The sequence below is a fragment of the Taeniopygia guttata genome, chromosome 10 (genome assembly GCF_048771995.1).
Source record: "Taeniopygia guttata chromosome 10, bTaeGut7.mat, whole genome shotgun sequence".
NCBI lineage: Eukaryota > Metazoa > Chordata > Aves > Passeriformes > Estrildidae > Taeniopygia > Taeniopygia guttata.
The window spans coordinates 11,238,724-11,255,270 of NC_133035.1; the positions used below are offsets into that span (position 1 = coordinate 11,238,724).

Genomic DNA, 16,547 nt, shown 5'->3' on the forward strand with positions numbered 1-16,547 from the left:
ATACTCATCTTGATGAAAGTCTAGGCCAGTTATGATGCCTAAAAATTACCTGTGAAAATAGTTTATCTATTAATTCTGCTCACCTGTGTATACATGCAGGTCTCAAACTTTGAAAAACAACCAACTCCTCTCCCCAAAACACCAAAACTGAAGTAAAGGCAGGCCTGTGATGGACCATAACTGCTGTGGGGAGAAGCTGCAGCTCATGGTGTCACTCACAGCAATTAGCACAGCAGCTCCAGTTTATACACAATATTAATCTTTGCTCCAAGCAAAAATTAGAGTTCATTATCCTCCAACCTGTTACCTCTATGTATTCAACACTTGTGCCATCTTGGATCAAATCTTTTCAGAAAAAAAAGAGAACTACACAAAAGGGTTTCTTCATGATGACCAAGGATGATTGTAAAGGATCCCTTCTGACCTCACTGTACACATTCCAGCCAAGAAAAGTGAATGTGCCTGTGCTACAAAACCAGCAAATTCAGCTGTCTCAGCCCGGTGCCTGAGGTACCGGCACCCCAACACCCCAACACCCATCCCTGCCCGGCTCGTGGCTGGGGTCAGGGACCAGCATGCAGAGCTGGGGAGAGGCAGACGCAAAATCTCTGCAATTTTTGGATGTGGTAGCAGCAAACTGGCATTAGGAGAGCAGCATTTATTCCCTTCCCGAGCTGCCATATGGATCCAGGTCACTCAGACCTCAGCAGCTGCCACAGGCAGGTTCTGGTGCCGGCTGCCAGCGCACACAACCAGCAGGGCAATGAGAGCCTGCTTCAACTTGCAAGGGTGCAGAACTCAGCACGAGGAGAGCAGGTGGGTAATGGCTCCATTTTACACCTGAGGAAACAGCCAGGGAGAGCGAGATGGCATCCCAGGATAACAGAGCCACCAGCAGGCCTGGAAATAAAATTCATCACCTCCTTTCCTCCCTGCAGCTCTGCTACCACTATCATTGCAGGGCAGTTTTATACCACATCTACCCAGGGAAGTTTTTGGCTACGTGAATTCAAAAGGCTAAATCAACAGCTGAATAATCACCACTACAAAAAAGAGCTAATAGTCTGTAGAGAGCAGAGAGAAGCTCTCAGTGCATTTGACAGCTGCTCCTCCACACTGTGGAGGAAGGTGGGATGGGGTGCTGCAAACCCCCAGCCTGCAGCTCCCATTGGGCCTGCAGTGCAAACAATCCTTCCTCCTCACACTATTTCCACAGCAAAAATCACTGCTAAGGGTGGAGACATAACCCCGAGCAGCACAGGGCTGAGAGAGAGGGAGGATTTACTATCAGTTGTAAATGGGGATGGGAGAACTGGCCTGGAGTGATGGGCTGAGCTAGCAGTGGGCAATTGCATACAGGTTTTGCTGCTCTTTGTTCTCTATTCAAAAAAAAAAAAAAAGAAAGCATGCAGGCAACTCTGAAAGTGCCATTGTCAGTACTCAGCAGCCAAGCCCCGTGCTGCCAGGTGGCATTCCCTTCCAAAAGGGTGGAAGGTACAGGGAATGACTTCTGGAAAACCCTGGCTACTGGGACAAAAATTACACTGCCCCTAAAAGAGACAGAATGAGAAAAAAAAAACCCCAAATTTACTCCAAGTTCTTATTTTCAGTCTTGAAATTCCTATTTTACAGACAGACCAAGCTCCTCATGATGTGGTTGAAGTGCTGAATTTGGCAGCAGTGTTAATCAAGAGCAAGGTCATGCAACTTGTTCAAATATCCAGTCATGATTCTCTGGTGCCCACTTGATATTAGATTTGATATCAACTCACCTGCAGAAATATATGAAATTCGTGAAAAAAAATCCATCTTTTTAGCTTCAGTTACAGGCATTATTATTTCAACAGAATATAATTAGCAAAATTGCTTCTTGCATTTTTAGAGAACATAATAGTTCCAGTTACTGAGACAAAAAAAATTAGAATAAAACTAGCTAGCTAAAGAATTGTCTGTTAAAAGCACAGATATCAAACTCATTTTTGATTTGTGGCTCAGTAAATCCAGAAAGAATACATCTTCAGGACAAAACCTCTCAGTATGAAAATCATCATAACATCTGTGAGGTCTCACAACACCACTGCGCCTTTATGAAGCCAATATCCAAATTAAAAGGCTTAACTTGGGCACTCAGGAAGCTCACCCTTTATTTTGGGGCCATCTCCAGAGGTCTATTAACCTTTCAAGACACTGAATAAACACTCATACACAAGTGACAGGAACTGAGAGGACCCTGAACTAATCCTCCATAGGTAAGGTTACTTATTGGAAAAAAACAAGTTGAGGCACATGTGTATGAAACTGGTGGTGTAACTGGTAATTTCAGAGTTTTTTTCTGAGAAAGCATTTAAAGGGGATCCATAAATCTGCACCTCAGTAATGTTACCACAGCCTCCTATTTGCAAAGGTGTGAATTCAAACTCTGCAAACGGGAAAAAATACTTGTACTCTGTGTACAGCCAGTACCTCTCCCACCCTTGTGACAAATGAAGCTGGATCAGCATGTGAACAGCCCCCCAAAGCCATCCCATTGCTCTGGATTGGTTAAATATTATATCCTCTGTATTCACCCCAGCTCCAGTGGAGTTAATATTTCCAGCAGAGCCTCCTCTGTGGCACAATGTTGGCATTGTAATATTTCACTGAGAAATTCCATTGTAAATTGAAAGTGTAAACCCTGGAGTGGAGAGAGAAGGTCTCAGGAGCACGTTCCCTCCTCCCCTGCAGTCTCCATCCTGGCACAGACCAAGGGCACAAGGGGATGACCCAGCTGCAGCTCTGGATCATGGCATGCCTGCATGGACCACGGTCTATCCCATGCAGCTGGCCTTGGGAAGGAATTTACTTTGCCTTTATAAGCAAGCAGAAAATTCCTTCAATGCAGTAGTTGGAATCTTTATATCTTTACTTTTAATCCTTTTTACTTCTGCATGGCAGAAGGCTCGGGGTGCTTTGAGGTTGTATGGGCTATTTCATGTCTATTTACAAAATGAAGAGAGTAAATGTCAGAGGATATATGATCAAAATACACCATACCTACAAATAGAAGACTGGAGTGAAAGACCATGAGTGTGCATGTAAAACCCACTGACACCACCAGGGCAGCATCTTTATGACTTTTTCTCCTCCCATGCTATAGGAATTTGCATGGCTGATGAGGATACCTTCACACAAAGCAATCTGAAAAGCTGATTTCAATCAGTGGCGTAATCAAAGCCTCAGTATTGCAAAATAATATGATTAAACACTCCATTATTTCAAACATCACAGCACTAAGCAAATCCTTGGAGGGGAGTGCTTTTGTGCACTAATCCATGCATGTAATTATCGATATGCTTTCCCATGCCCTATTCAAATGCTCTCCCCTGAGGCTTTTCTTCCACTTACACTAGGGGAGAAAAAAAAAAAAAAAGCCAATCAGTTCAGTTTAAAGAACAAGTTGTATAACTCTTTTTGATCTACTGCCTGAAGGATCAAATAAGGAATTCTACCAGCTGTAAGGTCAGAAGCAAACGATAGGGCTCTGCTTGTCCCGGTGGCCACCGCCACGTGCCAGCAGCACGGGCAGGATGCCCTGTGCTGGGACACACCTGGGGCAACAACCCTCAGCTCTGAGCACTCCACGAGACTGCAAGGAAAAGGGTGCCAACAGATGGCTTAACACAAGGCTGCATGTCTTCAATGAAACTTAAGGACATAAAAATTAAAAGCAATTAAAGGATAAGCAATTGGCTCTGTGAGAGATTAGGAAGATGCAAAGCGATGCCCACACCGGGTTTTCAGTGCAGGTGTTGACTTGCCTGTGCTGAGAACACCACCAGGCTGGAACAGCACTGCCATGTTTCAGTGGGTTTGATCTTACCAGCCTCCTGCTAGAGCAAATCATCCAAAAGACAAAAGTCACCAAATATGGTCAAGAGCACCAAAGACAGTGTATTAAAAACAGGCAAGAGAGGTTCCAGTGCAAGCACAGCTCTGTGGCGGGCACGGGCAAGGTGCTGGGCACAAAGAGGCACAGCTAGAGCCAGCCTCAGCCCCCACCCCAAGCAGCTGAGATCACACAACCTGAAAAGCAGCAGATTCCCATTTCTGGTGATTTTAATAGACCAGTAGAATGATCAGGCAGAGTGCACGCAGGCAGCAGCTCTCTCAGGAACTGGGGGACACAGCTCCTGGCACCCATGGATTTCCTAGTAGCCAATAAGAGAAGGGGATGACACATTTCTTCTGCTGCAAGTTAAAAATACAAAGGAAATTTCAAACATTTAGAAGCTAACATTATTCACTTTGATCTTTAAAAATATAACACCATCTGTAGCCGTCAGATTTACAGTACATATTTCAGATACGTACATTGTTTGTTGGTATAAAAAACTGTCAGCAGCCCCGATGGAAAAGTGAGGATCCTCTGGTGATCTCCTGAGCTTCAGAGAGAACTACTAACCTGAAAAACTTAACCATCAGGTTATTCATGAGCAACACAGTGTCTACAAAAGAGAAAACCACCACTTCCCTTGCAAAAACACCCCAAAACTAAATTCCTGCCACCTGCTTACACTGCAAAGTGTATATATTTGCAGGTAATACTGGTGAGAACTTACCCCAGACCTGCCTGAACCCCAACAGCCGCCTATTTCTGATCCCTACAGACCTGTTCCCTGGCACTTCTGATTTCTGCATGTCAATGCCTTCAACCTTGTAGGTTATGTACAGGTCATACAAAATGTGAGGTATGAAAGGATTTAATTTCGAGTATCAGCATTTTTTGTGCTATGCAGGTCCCATAACTAAAGTTAAAAAGAAAATATGCCAAAAAAATTGTATTTTCCTGTCAGCAGAGTCTCAAAAATTAGTGTGGGCTGGCTGAAAATTTGTAGAATAAACAAAACGTGGCACACATGCCTTTTATAAACTTATTATGCAAGATGAGTTTGGGTAATATGCAAAACCAAATAAAACATTCAAATTATTTTCTCAATATGCATTAGCTATTCCAAATTTAACCCCAGTTTTAAGGAGGTGACAGTCCTGAGGGGCCAGGCTGGGACACAGGCCAGGGGAGAGATTGGCAAGAGCAGTCAAAAGTCAAACTCTTAAAATGTCAGATCATTAATAGTTTTAAAACCAAAAGGCCTTGACCTTTTAAAAAATATATTCACTCTGCTGAAAAACTCTCTTCTCACTTTTCTGAAGTCAAACAAGAAACCTTGGAAATGAATTCTTACCTGTGTGATGCTAATAATGACTTTTCTCATGTTTGTAGTATTCAGCTTTTTATGCCTCAGAAATTAATACAACAGGAGAGAGGACACAGTAAATTTTTCTTGCCTGTGATATACTCTGTCCTGCTGATACTTTTTGATTGAAAGACTGCACTTAAATCTAGCTTTGCCTTATGAAATTTAGGTCTACTAGACATTAAAAAATCCAATTGGTGCTACAAAAATTAAGGCATACTGTTTCCTCAGTCTCATTTACACTAATAGAGACTTTTTTCCTTTCTGTCAAGGGTGAAGGACACAGCTGAATGATGGGATTTTTTCCATCTCATTTATATACTGATGTAATAAGGGCAGACAGGTAGGCCTATGCAAGTGCTGATTCTGTCAGCAGCCCAAGTTGCCAGGACTGTGAATATTGTCACTTATAGATTGATAAATGGACTACATGGACTAATTGTATTCCAGCCTCTCTGGACAGATGGCAAATCTTACAGCCATATGGTGATTATTTCCACTGAGCTGAAAGTATATTAACACTTACCAAATGTTTAAAATGATGAGATGATCTAAAATAATTTTTCCGTGAGTGTGGATGAAAACAAAGGGCCGGGCTGGGCTCCCTGGCAGGGCTCCCCTCCTGCAGCCCCAGGGCCTGTGGGGTATTTATCGATGCTGTGTGCTGGGCTGGGTGAGCCCAGGGCTCTGGCAGCTCTGCCTGCTCATTCCAGCTGCCCTGCACAGCCCCTGCTCAGCGCCATCTCTGCCCGAGGAGCTGGCAGCACTGACACATGCACTGCCTTCTCCTGGTGTTTCTCATTCCTCCTCTTCTCTCTGGCTGAAGAGATACTGAAGTTATTGTTCTCCTTTTAAAGGTAGCCATATACCCAGCCCTGCCCCCTGAAAATCCAGTGGAGGACTGCCCAAACCCTGAACACAGATCTCTGGAGTAGGACTGACTCAACAATGGGCACCTGCAGCCCAAAAGGCCAACCATATTCTGGGCTGCATCCCCAGAACAGGGCAAGGGGGGTGATCCTGGCCCTCCACCTGCCCTCGTGAGACCCACCTGGACTACTGATCCAGGTCTGGGCCCCCCAGTGTAAGGAGGATGTGAAGCTGTTGGAATGAGTCCAGAGGAGGATACAGAGATGATGAGAGGGACTGAGCACCTCTCATCTGGAGACAGACTGGGAGAGTTGGCTTTTCAGCCTTTCAGTACCTAAAGGGGCTACAAGAGAGCTGGAGAAGGATTCTTTACAAGGACATGCAGTGAAAGAACAAGGGGGAATGGCTTTAAACTGAAAGAGGGCAAGTTTAAATTAGACAGGGAGAAATTCTTCCCTGTGAGGATGGTGAGGCACTGGCATAGGTTGCCCAGCGAGGTTGTGGATGCCCCATCCCTGAAAGTCTACAGGGACTGTTTATGCTAGAATAATAAACCTATATCACACAAGTTAAACGATTTTTTTGCTTTGCATCCAGAACAAAATTCTGAACATTTGTTTGTTTTAAAATAGGATTGAAAATAACGTTTTGTGTTCTGCAGGAATTTGTTTTGCATGCATTTTCATGATAGGAAAGTCCTTGCTAGTGGAAACAGCCACCTCCCTTGCTGGGGGTAAAAAAGTTCACGTATCAGTTTCCCCTATTTGCCAGAAGTAAAATACAGCAAGTCAAGAGCTGGAAATTGCACTCTTCATAGTCCCTGTGATCTAAAATTAATGTCTGGTGTTGGTATGCAGAAGGATCAAGTACTTGCTCACCCACTGAGGACAAGGTGCCAACTGGTGAGAAATTCTTACTATGCTTTTCACACATTCACACTTTAGCACCCGAAGTATTAAACCAACTTCATTTTTAAGGCCTCTTTTGCAGGTCTCACTAAACACGGGGGTTTTTAGGAAGCTTTACTACCCCTGAAAGGCAGCAAAAGAACGTATCAGGGCCCATTTCTCCCTAGACAACGCAGACTAGCCCTGTGTTTTTCCATGTGCCTGCCAGCCGACACTGACCTGGGTCTGGAGCTGCTGTCACCCTGGGCTGTGTCCAGGCTGTCCCCCCCAGGCAGCAGCTCCAGCGTCACTACAGGGGAAGGAGAAGTGCCAAAAAGGAGATGGAAAGAGGGAAAAAGTAACTTAACTCCAAGGTGCAAAGTCTGGGCCACCTGTCTAACTCATGGAAATCAGCTGTTCTTTAGTGGAATAACAGCACTGAACCATCCCAAATCCTTCCTAGCAGTTGGGTGCCTATTTTATCTTCTGGCCAATAATTCAGAGGTCATCCTGCAAAGCAGCTGATGAGCATAAACTTTTTCCAGTACAACCTCATGTCACTTGTGCTAATTTAACAGTTATTGGGAAGGGTGTTGGAGATCTCTGCAATATTACTTTGGTATTTCACAAGAGAAGCCGTAGAGTTGCACAATATTGCTCTCCCTCCAAAGAACAAGGACGCCAATACATAAGGCAAGGGGAAAAGACCAAGCAGGGAATGAAAAGTGGATTAGATATTTTGATTCCTTTCCAAACTCTAAGCTTAAAATATAAAAAACTTTGGCAACTTCTCCCCCATAGAATTTGAAATGCTAATTTCTAACTCAATGGAGAAAAGTTCTTGCAAGGATCTGAACAATACATATGCAGGATTATTACTCTGCAGCTGAAAAATTCAGAACAGACCTTCCCTGTGGAGGAAAAAGCAGGTAACCACAACCACAAGAGAGGTGTTTACCCCAGGCTTAGGTCCAGCTGATGAAGGAAGCTGTCCCTAAAGCCCTCTGCAAAACCACAGGCTTTGCAGAAAAGTCTGGGGAAGCAAAGCAGGGCAAGACAGATTGCTAGGAGCATCAGGCTGCACACAACCACGTCCTTGAAAGCTGATGCATCTCCCATAATACGCAATTTTGAAGGTCTCAGAAAACACATACTCAGAAACTTCTGACTGAGGAAAGTCTTGGAGGATCACATGGAAACTTTGAAGACATTATATGTCCTTTGGAGCTCTCAAAAGACAAAGTGGAGTTTCTCATTGTGCACAAATACCCATTTTCCTGCTCCAAAGCACACAAGAAGAGGCACAGAGGGGAAGGAAAATTTCCCCAGGGAAACATGGACACAGACACGCTTCTGGATCTGCATGGGAGATGAGCAGCGTCCCATCTACCCCAAATAACTCCTAAGCCAACAATTCCCCCACTGGAGCGTGGGATCTGGTCCCTGCTTCACAGCTATTGTGTTCATTGTAACTGAGATTACAGACTCAAGCTTTCAACTCCATTCCCCGAATTTGGGTGGGTGTAGTGAAGTGACAGATCCCTGTTCTCAGTCAAGCCAGTTTCTGTTCTTTTTTAAAAGGACCATAAACCAAATTAGATGGGATTTTATGAATGGGCATTTTTAGGAGACACTTTAAATACAAGTTTATGAGGAACACCTCTATAAACAACAGGCAACAGAAAATTGTCTGTATCCTGTAATGGACTATGCAAGTGACAAACAGCTGTCAAACATAACATAATCATTAAAAGAGAGAGTTCTCATTCACCTGTGTGCTGTAAAATTTTAGGCAACTAAATCTCCTCCATTATTTCCTAAAACAATAAATTTGTCCCTATCACAGCTGGAGGAGAGGGGATTATTACGACAATTACCGAATTTAACATGAACTGAGTACAAAGATACTTTTATCTCTTTCTTTACACCCAGGGGCAAGAGCTGTGCCCTTGCTGTATACTGTGCCCATGAGCATTGCCCACTTTCTGTCCTGCCTGGGCAGAAACCTCCTGACAATTTATGGGGGAGCTTTGGAGTTTTTTTGTCAGGGGTTTGGACCACATGAGGGTGTAAGAAGGACTTTATGAGGACTTTACCTGGAAGGGGAGTGCTTTTGTGTAGAGACTACACAAGATTTAGACTCAGCACAGGTAATATTGGGGGGAGGGGGGGGGGGAGTGAAAAAAGGGAACTGCACATATACTATGTTAGTGTTTAAGAGAGTGGGTGAAGTGACTAGACCTCTTGCTTTGTATAAAGGTGGAAGGAGATGAATCTGACCACCTTGTGGCTCTGAAGTTATCAAATCCCACTTCCACGTCAGGACATGCTAGGTAGTGGAAGAATCATCTGAACTGAAAGCTCTGGGGGAAAGTTAAGCTAATGGGGACTGACGACACCACCTTCAGGACTGGCACCACATCATCCTGCATGCCAGAAACTGCTCCATCCCAAAAGGTAGGATCCTCCAAGGGCAATTGTCATCAACTCTGCAAGCCAAATCCACCACTTGGAGGCATGGAGCAAGTTTTAAACCTGTAATTCATATGAACTCATCTATGTGATTTGTAGGACCTGGGGTGGTTGGGTGACACAGGGACAACTAGGCTGTTCCCATCTTTGCACCAGTGTCTGAACTACCCACCAGAACAGAGCTCCTGCCTCATCTTTAGCCACCACCATCTGTGAAATAACTGATAAAAAGGTGCCAGACTCTCCCCACATGTCCCACGCATCCTCCAAGCAGCCCTGAGTGCTGGCTGGGGACATTCTGCATGTCTCATCTCAAAGAACTTCTCCACCTTTTATCAAATGCTCTTACTGAACATTTTCAATATCATAAAACATTGTAGGTTCCCTCAAACAACTGCAGAGAGACATTTGAGATGTGTGCCACAGATTCATAGTGGGAAGCTGCAGTACAAAAGCCTGATAAAACCAGGGAATGAAACAAAGGCAACAACAAAGTGCTGCTGTCACAGATTACAGAGCAACTCACCAACAGCAGAGAACTTGAGTCAGTCATTGCAATACAATTATTATCAGGGGAGACTGCTCCTTGAAGTACTACCTTTCAAAAGGAAAAGCTTTGAGTACTCCCCAGCTCTGGCTACACTGTCCTTCTTCCAGGGATGAAACAGTAAGTAATTGAATTCTAAAAAATAAAATGCTCACACCTCCACATATAAAATTAAGATCTCCCTTCAAAGCCAAGCAAGATTAAAATTTTGTATTTTTTTCCCCCCAAGAAATACAGTGGTTCCCTATCTGAGGAGAATCTACTGCAAAGCATTAAGCAAACAAGTATTTATTCAGGAAGCACTCATACAGCACCATTTCACAGTTCCACAAGGAAGGATCCCCAGTACAAGCAGAAGCAGCTTTAGGAAGAAAATATTTTACAAGCTGGCTACACATTTTTAAATGTATTCCATAGAAGCCTTTGCTGTCTTGCTGCACTGAGGTACTAAACATTGCCTGATAAGAATGCAGTTCCAGGATTATTATTATTATAATGAAAATGCTAATGGGGAACAACACTGGCAGCTCTGGAGGGCTCTCCCAGGCCTCTTGATGCATAGGCAGAAAAGTGCAACTTCCACAGAAATTTTCTTTCTGAATTGCAGAAGGGTTTGAGTTTCTAAATCCTGTAGGCTGCAGTGAAACTTCCAGATGGAAAGGAAACAGTTTGTCCCTTCAGGAATTCTTACAATCTTGCATTTTGATAAGACACATCAAATAAATAAAATCAGATCAGTGCATGGAGGAGGCAGGAAAGGAGGGTGGGGTGCCTCTGAGGGAACAGGTCTGCACATTAAGCAGCACTCACTGCTGCTCACACCTCCATCACCCTCTTTCTCCTCATTTCCCTGTTCAAATCTGCACACCCTTGCTCCATGACAAAGCCACTCTTGTTTTGCAGCTGAAGCTCTTGCTAGCCTTCATACATGAAGCCCACAAATCCTGGAACACCTACACACAGAGCCTCCTGCTCCCCTATGAGTCACTAGGCAGGCTGTCCCGCTTGCTGATGTCAGCCAGCACCATCCCTTCTTTCTAAACAAATCCTACAACGCCTCGAGCATCAATTATTTAAAAATATGATCTTCATTTTAATCCTGACCCCAGTGGCAAAATTACAATTACCAAGCAATTCCAAGTGATGCAGAGTGTCCAACAGCCTCCAATAGTTGCTACGTCAAGGAGGAGTAAGCAGCCAGCTCCTCGTGTCACCCATGAGCTCAGCACAGAGCATCCGAGCCGGCAGCAGCGGGCACATTTCTCTTCCAAACAGGCAGAGAGCAGCTAGGATGTGTCACCAAAAATACAATCAAAGATCAACTGCATCATCCAATCTCATCTTGTACATTTTGCATGAGTGTGTATTACACAAGCCCTACTCACACCATGCCTAACCTGTGCTGGGTGGTGCTGGCTGTGGCGCAGCAGCAACATTCCCAGATACTAATTGTCTATTCCCTGCCTAATTGCTCTTGCCATTAAAAGGGCTTCCTTAATGCTCAAGCTTAAACATTTCCTGTCTTCGTTTGAAGGCAATGCCCTTGTCACATTCTGAGGTTTAAGAACAGGATCATCAGCTGTTTACAGTGTACAGCTGAATTATCAGAGAAATATAGTTGAAATACGTTCCTCTGAGCACATTTACATCCTAAAGAGCCATGACCAAAGCACAGGATAAACAAGTCACACACTGTGTTTGCAGTGCAGAGCACAAAAGGCGATGGAGAGCATTCAAGGTGAAAGCAGACAGAGATTTGACCATGTAGCAACATTAAGGAATGAGGATTTCCCCACTCTGCACACACCCTATCACAAAGTCAACAGGAAAACCAACAACTGATTCAAAATGCTTACGCATCCCTAAGTGTACATTCATGGGTGAGGCTATTTATGTTAGGCACTGCAATAACACAGCCAAATGAATGAATAAAATGAATACACAGCACTGCAGAAAATCTAGATGCAAAACCAGGCTGATGCCCTTTCTCTGGGGTTCTCAGCAAACTCACTGTCCTCTGCCTGGTTCATGCTGGGAATATGTTTGAAGGGTTTGAGACACTTGATCACATCCTGGATCGGTTAAAAAAAGTCTAAATTTAAAGGAACTGAACATCAAATAAGTCTTTTTAACATTTAAAAAGAATGTTTTGATTTAAAAAGAATTTAAATTATGCCTTTGTTATCAGGAGACCTACTCACCATTCTCTTTTCAAACAGAAAGAAGGGCTTGAGGGACATCCCAGCTTTGTGGAGAATATTTTATTTATAAGACTTTTCTCAAGTGATAATTAAATTAACAGTGGTAATTAATTAGGTTAACAGCTGAAAGCAACGTAACTATGATGACTCTCAGCATCAAGTTTTCTTTCTGTCCACTTTTTCTACAGCACAGTCTACATGAGCAAATTTCCAAGAAATGTGCAGCAGGACACTCAAACTAGTTGTGGTACTGGCAGATTTCTCCTCTTGTAATTTGGTGAACTTACCTGTAGCAGACCTTATAAATTCTGTTCATGTACCTACAGTGCTGTGAATCCTCACACAGTTGTGAGAGGTGAAGTCACTTGGACAAAAACACTGTTACAGGTTTGTTCGCTCACCTGAATACAGCCACACCAAAACTCAAAGCACACACAAAGGAGGACGGTCATTACAAGGATCCAGCTGTTCGGTTTTTTCTTTTCTACCCACCTCACCAAGCTCCCTGCCTCTCTAACCTTACATAAATGAGTTTAACATAAGCAAGGGACTACCCACTCCTGAGGTCAATGCAGTTTCCCCATCATTTCAGAGAACCCAAATATTGCTCCAGAACACAAAGTTCTCTGGACCTGACTTTTCCACAGATTCTTGTACAGACACCTGTATTTGTGCACAGGCACAGAATTCTCCAAGTCAGAGTAACATCCATTTATATCTACCCCGCAAAATGGAAACAGCTATGTCAGGAACCAAGGCTGTGAAGAATCAAGCACCCCCAGCCAGCTGCTTCAAATCCATGAGATGAACAGGCTCAGTGCCTATCAGATCTCAGTCCCTTTCCTTGAACACCAAAGCCACCACCAGCTGGATATAATCTGCCTCCCTGAGCTATGCTGGAGACCAAACTGAAGCTGCTGACCTTAAAATCTCAAAAAAAGAGTCCCTGAGCTCGGAGCACCAACTCAGCGGTGTTCAGGCACACTCTTGTCCCAGCCCTGCTCTGAGGGACCCCAGACTGCAGTGACAGCCAGGTGCCATCCTGTGCCTGCCACTCCCAGGGTCTCCCCTCCCTGGCAGACAGATGGCCTGGCCGAACTTTGGAGGGAGCTGGTGAGAGACTCCCATGGATTTCAGCGGGAGCTGGACAAAAGCCAAGGTGAATTTCCTCTGCAACAACACCATTCCCTGCCACTGAGCATCTCAGGCACAGCTTATCACCATGGTTTCTAAAGTACTGCTGGTACCAGAAAGTGAACACCCTCCAAAATTACTGTTTTCCTATAACACAAGCTTCATCACATGTTCTCCTTAGTTTATCTCCTTCATTCCTTGCCCTCACATTAGGTTTTGCCTTTTACTCCCCAAATTAAGCCACATGTTGGCTGACGGACATTGGTACTGCTGACAGCAGACGGGAGGAGAGCAAGGCAGACTTTCCTGGTCTCTTAGATGTCAGTGCACAATAAAAACATCACGTGTGGCCACCCTCAGTTATACAGCCCCATGCACCTTTCCACAAATATATCATGGGGGAACAGAGTTTTGTTCAAGGGACCCATCTCCTTAAGGTTACTTCACTGCCTGATCCAGGCTTGGAAATTCGCCTTTTCCAAACTTCCTGGGGCTTGGCTCAAAGCTCACCTGGAGACGTATGGACAGATCCAGCTGCAGGGACTAAAGCACCCCACTAGCCCTGGAGGAAGCAGCAAAGTGAAGACATCTCATTTCAGCCATAAGAAAGGTGTGCTGTGAGCTAGTTCACCATTAACCTGCATAGCACACACTTCTACATGGTTGTGCAGCTTTCTGCAATAATTTCTAACACTCAGAGGCCTGATTGTCATTTTGACAATATTTATAAAACAGAATTAAAACACAATTTTAATGCTAGAGGGCATTTAAATCAGTTAAGTTTTAATCCAACAGATAATATAAATATTAGCTTCAGCAGTGAAGAGATTTACAGGTCTAATCTAAACTGGGTATTTGCCACACGCCTCATAACGAATTATTTGTAATGGATAGATAAGGAAATACAAAGATAGTAAAGAAATGAAAATAATAAAAGAATTCAGGCACAGATGAAACACCTATCCAGCACCTTCTTAAATCAGCTAATACCAAAAGCTCAAGCATCCTTAGAACTGTAAATTTAACTTGGACTGCTTAAACTGAGGTCATTCTGAGCCGGACCACAGCCATTAGATAAGTAGGTGCAGCCCACTAACATCAGAGACACTTCCTTGATTGTGTCAGCCCTTGGCTTGCAAGAGACAAAGCAGGAGATATTTTCAGACACAGATTTCTACAGTTGGAAATGTGCTGCATTGTGGTTTTCCAATAGCTGAAGTTTAAACTCTGAGAGGATTGAGGTAACAGCAGCTATCAGATATGCTTGGTAGAAGAAAGAAGTGATTTGAGAAAAGATTAATTCCCTTTAAAGTAGACATTGTCCAGCCAGATTCTTAACAGTGGCTTGACCAAAATACAGCGGTTTTCAGTCAGCAGCAAATTTCACATTGCTTTTATGGACACTGGAGCAGATTTTTTTTCCGGAAACTTTTTTACAATGTTGTTTGCATGCCCATTGTATTACAGGCATTAGTTTTTTTTAAAAAAAAAAACAAAAACATGTAAATTGTAAAACATGACACTACCTTGCTGACTAGTAAGTTGAACTAAACCAACAGTTTAAACAGCTCAGCTCACAGCTAATAAGCAATTTAAATAGCTTTGCTTTGCTAAGCTCAAGTAGCTGTATCAGATTTCATAGCACGATCAGTCACTGCCAAATCCATAGGCAGCATTTAAATGACTCATTAGCAATGGTCACCCCCAGGAAAAAGAAAAAAGGAAAGTAAAAGAAAAAAATATTTTAAGAGCTAAGAATCAAGTAATTGTCACAATTTCTTTGAGTACATGCCCCATATGTGGCACCAAAATGTGCCCAGGAAGCAAATCCCACTCAAATGCCTGGGCCAAAAGATATTCATCCAAGTAAGAATGACTGAGTTCTGTGTTCTGACCACGACCTGCTTCACAAAAACACATGAGTATAGAGCTGCCCATTTCACAGAAGGACAAGCTGGAGCATGCAGAGGTGAAGGATTTGCAGCACAGATGGAAGCAGAAGAAAACTGGGAGGTTGCTCCTGTGCCATGTGTGCTAAGCCACAGCTGCAGTAATGCTATCACAAATGCACTTCCAAGTTCTCCAGATCAGAAAGGTGAATGACAAGATAATTATGTGAGACACTGGGAAAATGCATATTCACCAAACACCTTGTCTGAACTCTGTACAGAGTGCAAGAGAAGGCACAACCCACGCTGAAACCCGGAGAATGAATGACACTGGGAGCTTGATCTCATGTGCACCAGTGTAAGACTGAAATTACTGAGAAATACATTAAATCAGTGTATTGAAGTGACTAGTGAACGTGCCTGCTCCCTGTACAGGTCTGCATGATCTGACACTGCACGCAGCAGCACAGACAGGAGCACAACCAGAGCTCTCAAAAGCCTTTGCAGCCAAAGTCCTTCACAAGTGGAACAGCTCCTGAGGCAGAGCAGGACCACACCAAGGCCAGAACTAAACTGACTGACAGAAAAGGTGCAGGAGCACTGTGACCTTCCACTCACTTCTTTCCAAGCCACGGCTAAACTGATCTACCAGTACTGAAATGGTTAAAAATGACAGCAACTAAAACATTTGCCTTTAGAGACACCCAGGTAGAGTGACAGAGGCAAGTTTCCCATGGATGGATGTTCCTGACCATCCTGGACTCTGTGGGGCAGTGCTGCTCCAAACAGGTTTCAATAATTCTTTCTCCAACCCCAAGGACAGTTTCTCTTTTATTTTCCAGTTAAACTTTGCATAATTAAGAAGCAGATGAGCCCCTGTAATCCTGAAGAGAAACGTGGGGAGATACTCTACTCACTTAGATCCTATTTCTCCCTATGCCCCTGTACTTCTGTTTAGTACTCCAGAGTATCAAATTCGGACATGTGCATGCAATTTTAATTCATTATTTATCCATATAGCCCCACATTATATCGCTTCGACAACAATTAACAAATCTATAGTGGGAATTTGGACATTTGAAAGCAGCAGAGGAAGCTCAGAAACTGGAGAACGATTCCTTGCCACATGGGGGTGAGGAGAGGCAAGGAAAAGGTGTAAGGGAACATAATAGGATAAAAATAAAGTAAATTAAATGTGTGGGTTTGGAATCCCCCAAGACATTCTGGTCGAGAGGATCTCAAACCTATATATAGTTCAAGGCACAACCTTAACCTCTGTTCTCTGATATTTAGTTCACAAACTGCCCTAATGC

At 43.6% G+C, this 16,547-nt stretch overlaps 1 protein-coding gene across 4 annotated transcripts in view; it reads right to left on the reverse strand.

The window, feature by feature from the left end:
- HOMER2 (homer scaffold protein 2) overlaps window positions 1-16,547 on the reverse strand; it is a 59,541-nt gene that overhangs the window by 42,184 nt on the left and 810 nt on the right. The gene's annotated exons all lie outside the window — the stretch shown is intronic.